Source organism: Photinus pyralis, unplaced genomic scaffold (genome assembly GCF_008802855.1).
Source record: "Photinus pyralis isolate 1611_PpyrPB1 unplaced genomic scaffold, Ppyr1.3 Ppyr1.4_LG5, whole genome shotgun sequence".
Lineage (NCBI taxonomy): Eukaryota > Metazoa > Arthropoda > Insecta > Coleoptera > Lampyridae > Photinus > Photinus pyralis.
Genome location: NW_022170596.1, coordinates 26,686,933 through 26,695,873, shown reverse-complemented (window position 1 = coordinate 26,695,873; position 8,941 = coordinate 26,686,933). Strand labels below are relative to the sequence as shown.

Genomic DNA, 8,941 nt, shown 5'->3' with positions numbered 1-8,941 from the left:
TTTGATCATTGTCATTTTGCTACCAGAATCATATGAGCCAAGTATCACACTGTCTCCAAAGCAAGGATGAATAGGATCATTTGCTTTAAATAAATAAAAGTAGATCTTTTCACCATTTTCCTCACAATCTTTGTAGTTGGATAAAATATCTGTTGTCAACTCTTGACGATATCGACGTGTTCAAGAAATGGGATTATAATAATCGAGAGGTTTGAAGATAACGCTTTTACTATCCATGCACGTCCGATTGATAAATCTATCAGCATGCCAGTATTATCGTATTGTTTTAAAGTTTTTCGTAGCGAAGGAGGAATAATATGTCACGTCTCTAGCCTTTTCTCAAACAATTACTGGTAGGAAATCTTCAGAGAGGTAAATACAGCACTGATCTGGACAAAAAACTAACTGGGCTGTGTAGTGAATAATTAAAAATTGATTAAGCCAAAGATTTTTAGAGTTCAGTTTGAAAATGTCCACCAGACGAAGAAGAAAGTGGTAGAACAGATACAAATGTGGTGGCAGACCAACACTTCCACACCTCTTTATAATCACAACGTTTTAATAGGTACAATAATTAAGGTAAAAAACCATGTTTATTCAAGGTTGTCTATCGTCACAATTTGTTTGCGAAAACTGTTTACAGTTTGATACGTTGAAAATGCGTCCCAAAGATCGCTGCAGGTCACGCGGGAAACTGCAAAAATGAGTTTTACTAAACCAATTTTGACGATAAGTACTTAACACAAGATAGGGGGTCACGCGATGACAAAGTTTGTGTATTTAGGCGATAAATGCACTAGAGAATAAAAATGATACGCACATTCTGATGTTTATGAATTATTTATGCAGATTAATTACGAAGAAACTGACTATTTATATCGAGTGTCTAAAGAATTACCAAGAGGTGTGTCACCGCAAAAATATCTTGGGCCACAATCTCTTGGTTTTTGGAAATGCGGATGATTCACGTGGGTAATTACTAAAGTACCTAACGGAAATTGCACGAAAAGGATGTGCCGGTTGACTGACAGTTCATTGACAGTTTTAGACCTCATGGTTTTTGAAGACTCAATCATCTGGTGTAATTAACACGCGGTAAGCATATTTTAGAAAGTTGGTAATTAGATATTCGATACTTACTGTGCCTTTTCCACTGCTGGAATTTGTGGTACAGCAGGCAGGAGCACATGCAGCAAACGCAGCTGAGGACGATCAACGTAAGGATAATTCCAACCCAAACGTCCGCCAAAAATTGTTCGTAATCTGGATCGGTTTGTGCAGCAATCACTTTATCAACTTCCGTCGAAAGTAACACCGAAAAATTCTTCTCCTCGAAGGGATGGATGTTGTCGATTTTGTTGAAGAAGTACTTCTCCATTTCACTCATTCACGAAACTTGCACACTACTAAACTGAATGCGGTGAAGTGACCATGAGCCGAAGGTGTAATGATAAGAAGTTCTAGGCTTTCACTACTATTGAAATCTCCCACCTTAATTTGTAATTGAATAACATTATACCTGCGACGACGTTTAATCAGGTGAACAAATACGGAACGAATGCTGCCGCAAAGATGCGTTTACGTACACCTGCTATGGCGAAGGACACTTTTGCCCGATGGGTTTTTTACCCTTCTTCTGCAACTACAAGATGACGTGCGGGAAATGTACGAGTTTCCGCGAAGATTTTGAAGTTTGCAATTACACACGTGTCGTCTATTATTTCAGAAAAGTTCTCACGATCTCCTTATCACGTAATACTATCGTTTTTTCCGCTAATTTTTGTAATATGGGATGACGGTAGCTTCAACACACATACCCATTTAATTATCACCAAAAAGTGTTAGGCGTCTACGAGATGAGAAAAACGTCTACGAATTTTATCAATAAATTCCAAAATAGTGAGGTCATTGGAAGCAATTTTTTGTAGGTCAAATTTGATTGTAAAGCTGTTACTAAGTTCATTTACGATTACGGCTTAATTGTAGGTGTGACGCAGCATGAAGTTTCTTCTTGGGTCTGATGACTTTGTTAGATCTTTTTCATTGTGACTGTGCGGTTGCACAATGTTATTGTCATCGCTTCTGGGAAAAATGTCAGTAAATAACTCCATTCGCATCTAATACTGCTAAGATGGACAAAGAAAATTACAGTTTATGGTTAAATCTGCAAAGATGCACGTATCCTGAAAAGCAACATACTGTGTAGCAATGATTTTTCCATGTGAGTTTGTTATCAACTTTGTAACGCAAAAATCCGATACAACCGAATAGCGAACGACCCACAATATCTTCATGCATCCATCATTTTTATAAAAATTTTTTGGCTCCATAGTCTAACGTAGCTGAAAAACAATAGCGACCTCGCTGAATCCCATTTTGTTCATTTTATACAAATAAACTTGGTCCCCCAACTCTGTTATTGTTTATAGAATTCATTTTGGAATTCTGTGAATCGCCGATGACAATAATTTGTCTTCTACATTCGACGTCGATGTGAAGATCTATTGATGATTCCATTATCCCCTCATAATGCTTTCCAATTCACGTTTTTCATTGAGCAAAATACTTAGATGTTAACAAATACTCATTTGAAAGCAAGTTACCGATACAAAGTCAATTTTACTTTTTACAATGCACAAGTACAATCCAGTCTCTCGTAGGGGGCCATTCACTGGTGTACAATTTCAATGGCAATTACTAATTACAAAAAAATTAATCATTAATGCTATTATGCACGACCGACCACTAGAATCATGTAAAGAAAAACTAAAAAACTTAACCGCGAAATATGGACTTGTTTTTTTGCGAATATTCTAGAATATTCCTCCCTCTCTGTTAGAAATCAATCCTTTTGAAGACTGATTTAAATTTATTGTTAGTTCATTGTAAATAAATAAGTCACGTAATTAAATTTACGTTACGGTATTTTTATTGAGATCAAATATAAAATTTAAAAAAGTTAATTTTTTGTTTAACCTGCTCCACGCATTCGTCAGCATCATCTGAAATGTTAAGAAAAGACCTCTAAACTGGCGTTTTGAATTTTAAATTACTTTGTGTTCAAAAGGAACTTATAAACATATTAATTTATCAACTATTTAGTTCTTGGTTATATTCCAGTGAGGAATTTTGGGTTTTTTTTCCATTATAAAATGTAAAAAATTTAGGATCCCAATATAACAATCTTTTGAATTTACGACTAATTTGTACCCGCGAGGAAATTGTACTTTTCGGCGTCGCCATCTCGGCGCAAGAAAACATCGCCGGAAACCAATTTTATCCGAAAAAAATGTTCTTGCGAACTTCGCAATTTATTAATTATTAATTTTTTCTCGCAGACTAATCCCTACTATTTGGTGTTAATAACGTCTAGTAATTTAAATCCACCATGTTTTTCATTGTGCCAATAGGAATCGCTATATTCACGAAAGACCAAAAGAAAAAGCTGTGATTTCCTATTGAAATTCAGCTAAATTAGCTTTTTTTACAATTGTGCAATTATAATCAAATAACACTAATTAAGAAGACGAAATATGGTATAAAAGCCAGGCATACCAAAGGTTTCCGAAAGCTTCATTGAAATTAAACAAGGCAACCAAAATGAGCTTCATTTCCATAACGGTCAACTTGTGAAATATTAGCCAATCAAATTTGTTAACCCACAACTTAACTATAACTATAAACTGAAGTTTAAACTAACATTGTACTACTGGGTCTTAGAATCTCAAATGTTTCTAACTTGTAACACAACGAAATTTCGAAAAAATTTAAATGCAAATTTACAGCTACCGTTGCGTGGTGTCTGTATCTATGTGAGATTTGTCCCGAATGCAAACCGATCTGTCTGTCTGCCTGTGAACACTGGTTTATTTTAATTGACATTCCTCGAACTCATTTTGAATATACCTATAGTAGTAACGAGCATGGTATCAGCATATCTATGTACTCTACTAACGTAATCCCTTTCATCTAAATTAACTATACGTATCTTAGTAGTTTTATTGGCCCTTAAAACAGTCAGATAGAACATAGAAGTACATAATCCTTCTTACTTATGTTTTCTTTACCTTTTACAATGTATTAACTTAGCTGCTCTGTATAGCTACGAATTGTAGTTGTCACTCTTACAATAAATATGACACCGCAACTGAAATGCTGGGAAAATCCTGCTGATGACAATCTTTTTTGTCTCTTGAGGTAACTAAAAAAATTTAGACTGAATAAAAAGGTGAACTGGGCTAATTACCCGTAAGATGAAGTAGGTATACAATTCAAAATTGAGGCAAAACTGTATCTCATTGAATAGTTAGGTAAGTCTAAAAATACCTAATGAACGTTACACATTGACACAATATTAGAGATAGCGCCGCAACGGCATTGAACTTTTTTTTTTCAAAAAGCAACCTAACATATTTATTAGGGTATTCGAAAGACCGCATTGCCGTTGTCGAGACAGTTACTGTTCTAACGGAAGCAATTGCAGAACGTCTTAAAAAAACAGCACACGCAAAGGATATAAAAGCGACGCGAATTTCGCGATTTGGAGCTTTTAGCACTTGTTAAAAAATCGTTAAACAATTTTCGCATGCTTGACGGAAAGTGTGTCAAGATCGCAGAGGGAAAATGCTTTGGGCTGCACAAAACAATAGAAGGAATCCAAAACAAAGCAATTCTCAATTATGTACCTACCAATAAAAAATTGCCCAGAATTAATAATCGTTTAAGATAGTATAACATCCAAATAACATTGAATTCTGTAAAAGGTCAACAAAAATTTTCCTTTGAGAATTTGAACAATTTAGTGTCTAAGTAGTGATAAAAGGCACATACAAAAAATTAATAAGACTTTTGGCATAAAGGATGTAAGCTAGGAAGCTATTCTATCAAGAATTTGGCAACTGGTTTTGCTTAGGTTTCCTGTAGAAAGAAGATCCGTCTGTAAAACCAACTTTTCTTTTACTGTCGAACTTTCAAGAGAACAGAATACTCACAAGTAGTATTCACTAGGGAATGCAATCCCGCAGCAAAATCTCAATCCCGGTATTTGCGGGATTATTAGATGTTAATTCCGCGGGATCTCGCAAAACTTTAAATAAATTGGCAAATAAGCAATTCTGTGCGGTTAACTTCTGTATTAAAATAAATCGCTAATTATCACAATATTGAACAAAAAAGTACCTTCGGCCTAACTTAGAACTCAAAAAAATCTTACCTGTAAAGTACAAAAAGTCTTCTAAAGTGCATCAAAAATCATAGTACATTTTTAACGAAAAAAGTTTAACAATTATTTAAAAAATAATTCGCCGTTATCAGTTTCATTAACAAAGTAAACAGAGTCGTCCCCTTGGTCGACAAATTCCTCAGTTCCGCAAATCCCGCGGGATCCCGCTCCATTTATGTGCGGGATTAATCTCGCAAAAATGCTGCGGGATCCCGGTATTTCGGGATCCCGCAATCCCGGTATTGCATTCCCTAGTTTCTAGTCTATAACTTTTGATTGAGAAGTCTGATCGACAAAGTACGAATTGTTTTGGATTCTACGCACCAAAATTAATAAGAAAAAGTGTTTTCCCGAGAAATTTTGGTGTAGTCGATTTTTGGTAAAAAAGGAAGGTTTATACACTGCCTTTTTTTGAGCCCCGAAAAAAAAATTGTCTCAGATCGACCCGGAAAAAAAATTTTCTTATAGAATGTGGCCTGTAGAATCCATAATTTCAAACAGTTCCTAGATTGGGCTACTAGTTCAAAAGTTACAGCCCTTTGAATTTTCTTTCGAAATTGGTTTCTAGTCTATAACTTTTGATTGAGAAGTCTGATCGAAAACGTAAGAATTGTTTTGGATTCTACGCACCAAAATTAATAAGAAAAAGTGTTTTCCCGAGAAATTTTGGTGCAGTCGATTTTTGGTAAAAAAGGAAGGTTATAACCTTTGAGGCCCTAAAAAAAAATGGTCTCAGATCGACCCGGAAAAAATTTTCCTTTAGAATGTGGCCTGTAGAATCCATAATTTCAAACAGTTTCAAGATTGGGCTACTAGTTCAAAAGTTACAGCCCTTTGAATTTTCTTCCGAAATTGGTTTCTAGTCTATAACCTTTGATTGAGAGGTGTGATCGAAAAAGTACGAATTGTTTTGGATTCTACGCACCAAAATTAATAAGAAAAAGTGTTTTTCCGAGAAATTTTGGTGCAGTCGATTTTTGGTAAAAAAGGAAGGTTGTACACTGCCTTTTTTTGAGGCCCTCAAAAAAATTGTCTCAGATCGACCCGGAAAAAAATTTTTCTTATAGAATGTGGCCTGTAGAATCCATAATTTCAAACAGTTCCTAGATTGGGCTACTAGTTCAAAAGTTACAGCCCTTTGAATTTTCTTTCGAAATTGGTAAACAGAGTCGTCCCCTCAGTCCCGCAAATCCCGCGGGATCCCGCTCCATTTATGTGCGGGATTAATCTCGCAAAAATGCCGCGGGATCCCGATCCCGGTATTTCGGGATCCCGCAATCCCGGTATTGCATTCCCAAACGCAAGAACCCCAAGAAAATTTGCTGGAGGTTTACTTTTCACGCCAAACACAGTCCCCGATAGCAAGTAAGTAGGTACTTCTCAAAATCCTATAAAATAGCTGTAGAAAAGGGAAAATAACAGTCGGTAACGCTAACAGAAAATCGTTCGCCTTCCACTTACCAACTTCCCAAACCATTCCATCTTTGAATCACTGATAGTTGTGGCCGTTGTTTAGTCGCCTTTTACGACACACAGTGCCCTCTGTGGTAGGGAATAGGGATATTTTTTCCCGTCCCTACACGGGTTGTATGTATGTTCAGCATATAATTTATTGGGACGACTGACTGTTTTCCGTACATCTGCCCATCGGTTCACGCTATTACGTACTATAGATCGTATCATCTAAAAAAGGAATACTTTCGTATTGTAACTTCCCACCAAGTTTATTGGTCATCTCAATATCGCTGGGCTATATGAATGAAGATAGAACTGGCAATCAAAAATGAGTTGCTGTCAAGTGGCCTTTGTAAGTTCAAGTTAAGTACGATTTCTCATGTAAACAAAAATTCCAAAGGTGACTTGACAGCATCTCATTTTTGATCGCATAGTATAAATCTGGTAATCATGTGCGCCGTTGGAACCACCTTCTAGACTCCCAACGAATGAGCGAAGTGTTTATAAACGCATAAACCTTTATAAGTTGAATGGTCCACTCTACAATACACTGGATCTACACAATAACTTCATTTAATGCAGTCATTGTGAGTCTACAGGCTGGTTCCATTGAGAAAAATTTTCGCCTTATATCCTTAATATGTCACCAAAATTCTGGCCAAAATTTCATAAAAATATAAAACCATTTTTGAGATATCGCCTTGTAACACTTTACCTTTTACCCTATATACCTAAGTTAAAACTCAATCATGCCCATTTTCCAGCTAGGATTGGTGTAATTGACTCCCCCCTTTGTACTTGTGATAATGAATGAATGAAAGTATCGCCGGAGATGTAAACCACATAATCTTAAATTGCAAGTTGAATGAAGATTCCACATCTCTACTATATCATAGCATTGAATAATAAATATTTATTCAATGATCATAGAGTAAATCAAGAGCTAATTGTTAACACCAATTCATACTATCCAATAATAGTTCTGTGGCAAATAGACATGGTCTAATGCTAAAAAAAGAACAATAAGCGGAAGTAGAGGCACAACTTTCATATTTTCAGACACCTTGCCCGAGTTTTTTATTGTTTAAATGCTTTCCCCACCCCTAAAAATTGAACAAAGAAAAAAATTAGAACATATGTTAAAATTTGTCCCCCCATGTCGTTAAGTCACCAAAATTTCATAAAAATATATACAACTATTTTCGAGATATCGCCATGTAACTCTAAAAAGCTCATGCTTATTTTTTACTGATCTGGTCGATCAATTTACATAAACACATTCAAAAGCATTTTTCCTACACAAATTTGCCCAAAAATAGCGCGCAGACTAGCAAAACAGAAACAAAAATTGGCAAAAGAAGAAATATGAAATGTACGTGTCCCCATATCTTAAGAGGCTTAAGTTGGTCCTGGAGTGGATGTGCGGCAGGTGATCCCTTTGTAAAACACCAAAAACAAAACAACGTAAAGTTTCAAGTATTCGACCATGTCACTTGTTCTTGATTCCACAGCACATTGTCCCATTTCAGGACGATCCCTGTAAACTTGTATTCTTGTGAGAATTGGAAAAACAAGTACTGTCGACGTAAGAGCGAAGAACACCGTCATGGTCACAAATCGTGAAGAGACGAACAGAATGGACAGTTTTTCTACAGCTTTAGTTTGTAGCTTGGTTTTGTATGAATGATTCTCAAGAATCCACTACTGAAATTACTAGACATACTTTTGGCCCCGAAAAACACAATTACATGTTACTATACTTGACGCCAATTCCTAAGTCGCCCATGCATAACATAACAAAGGTATATTTTTAGATTATTTTGATGTATATTCGTTAAATTAAGGTACCATGGGTCTGTGCAATCTGCTTTGCACTTGTTATGTAATAATATAATCATATTAGGTAATAGTAGGTATTATTCGAGGTATTATCGTTGTTGACAATACAGTATGACGACGAATACCATTACCTAGTTCAAAAGTGTCTTGGGATTCTTCTTGGTAACCAATGCAACACCATTACCAAAAGTTGGTACGGGCTAACCCAAACACCTTCTCTTACCACAAGAGTTTGGAGTGGTACGAGGTTTATCAGAACTCTCATAAATACTGAAATCAATTAACGAAAGCTCCAACGTTTGATCTACGTGACCGAAACTTGGTAGCTAGGCTAAATTCAAGTAAATTGCTGAAAGGCGCACTTCGAAGGGGAAAATCCGGTCACGGCAACTCGTTTATTTAATTAAATCTCATATGACCTGCTAT

The 8,941-nt window shown here is 36.0% G+C and overlaps 1 long non-coding RNA gene across 1 annotated transcript; it reads left to right on the top strand.

The window, feature by feature from the left end:
- The first annotated feature begins 218 nt into the window (after positions 1 to 218).
- On the top strand, positions 219 to 2,897 carry LOC116172749. The gene is made up of 3 exons (XR_004145743.1): positions 219 to 372; positions 456 to 1,095; positions 1,175 to 2,897. It is a non-coding gene; the product is annotated as an uncharacterized LOC116172749 (long non-coding RNA).
- The last annotated feature ends 6,044 nt before the right edge of the window (positions 2,898 to 8,941 follow it).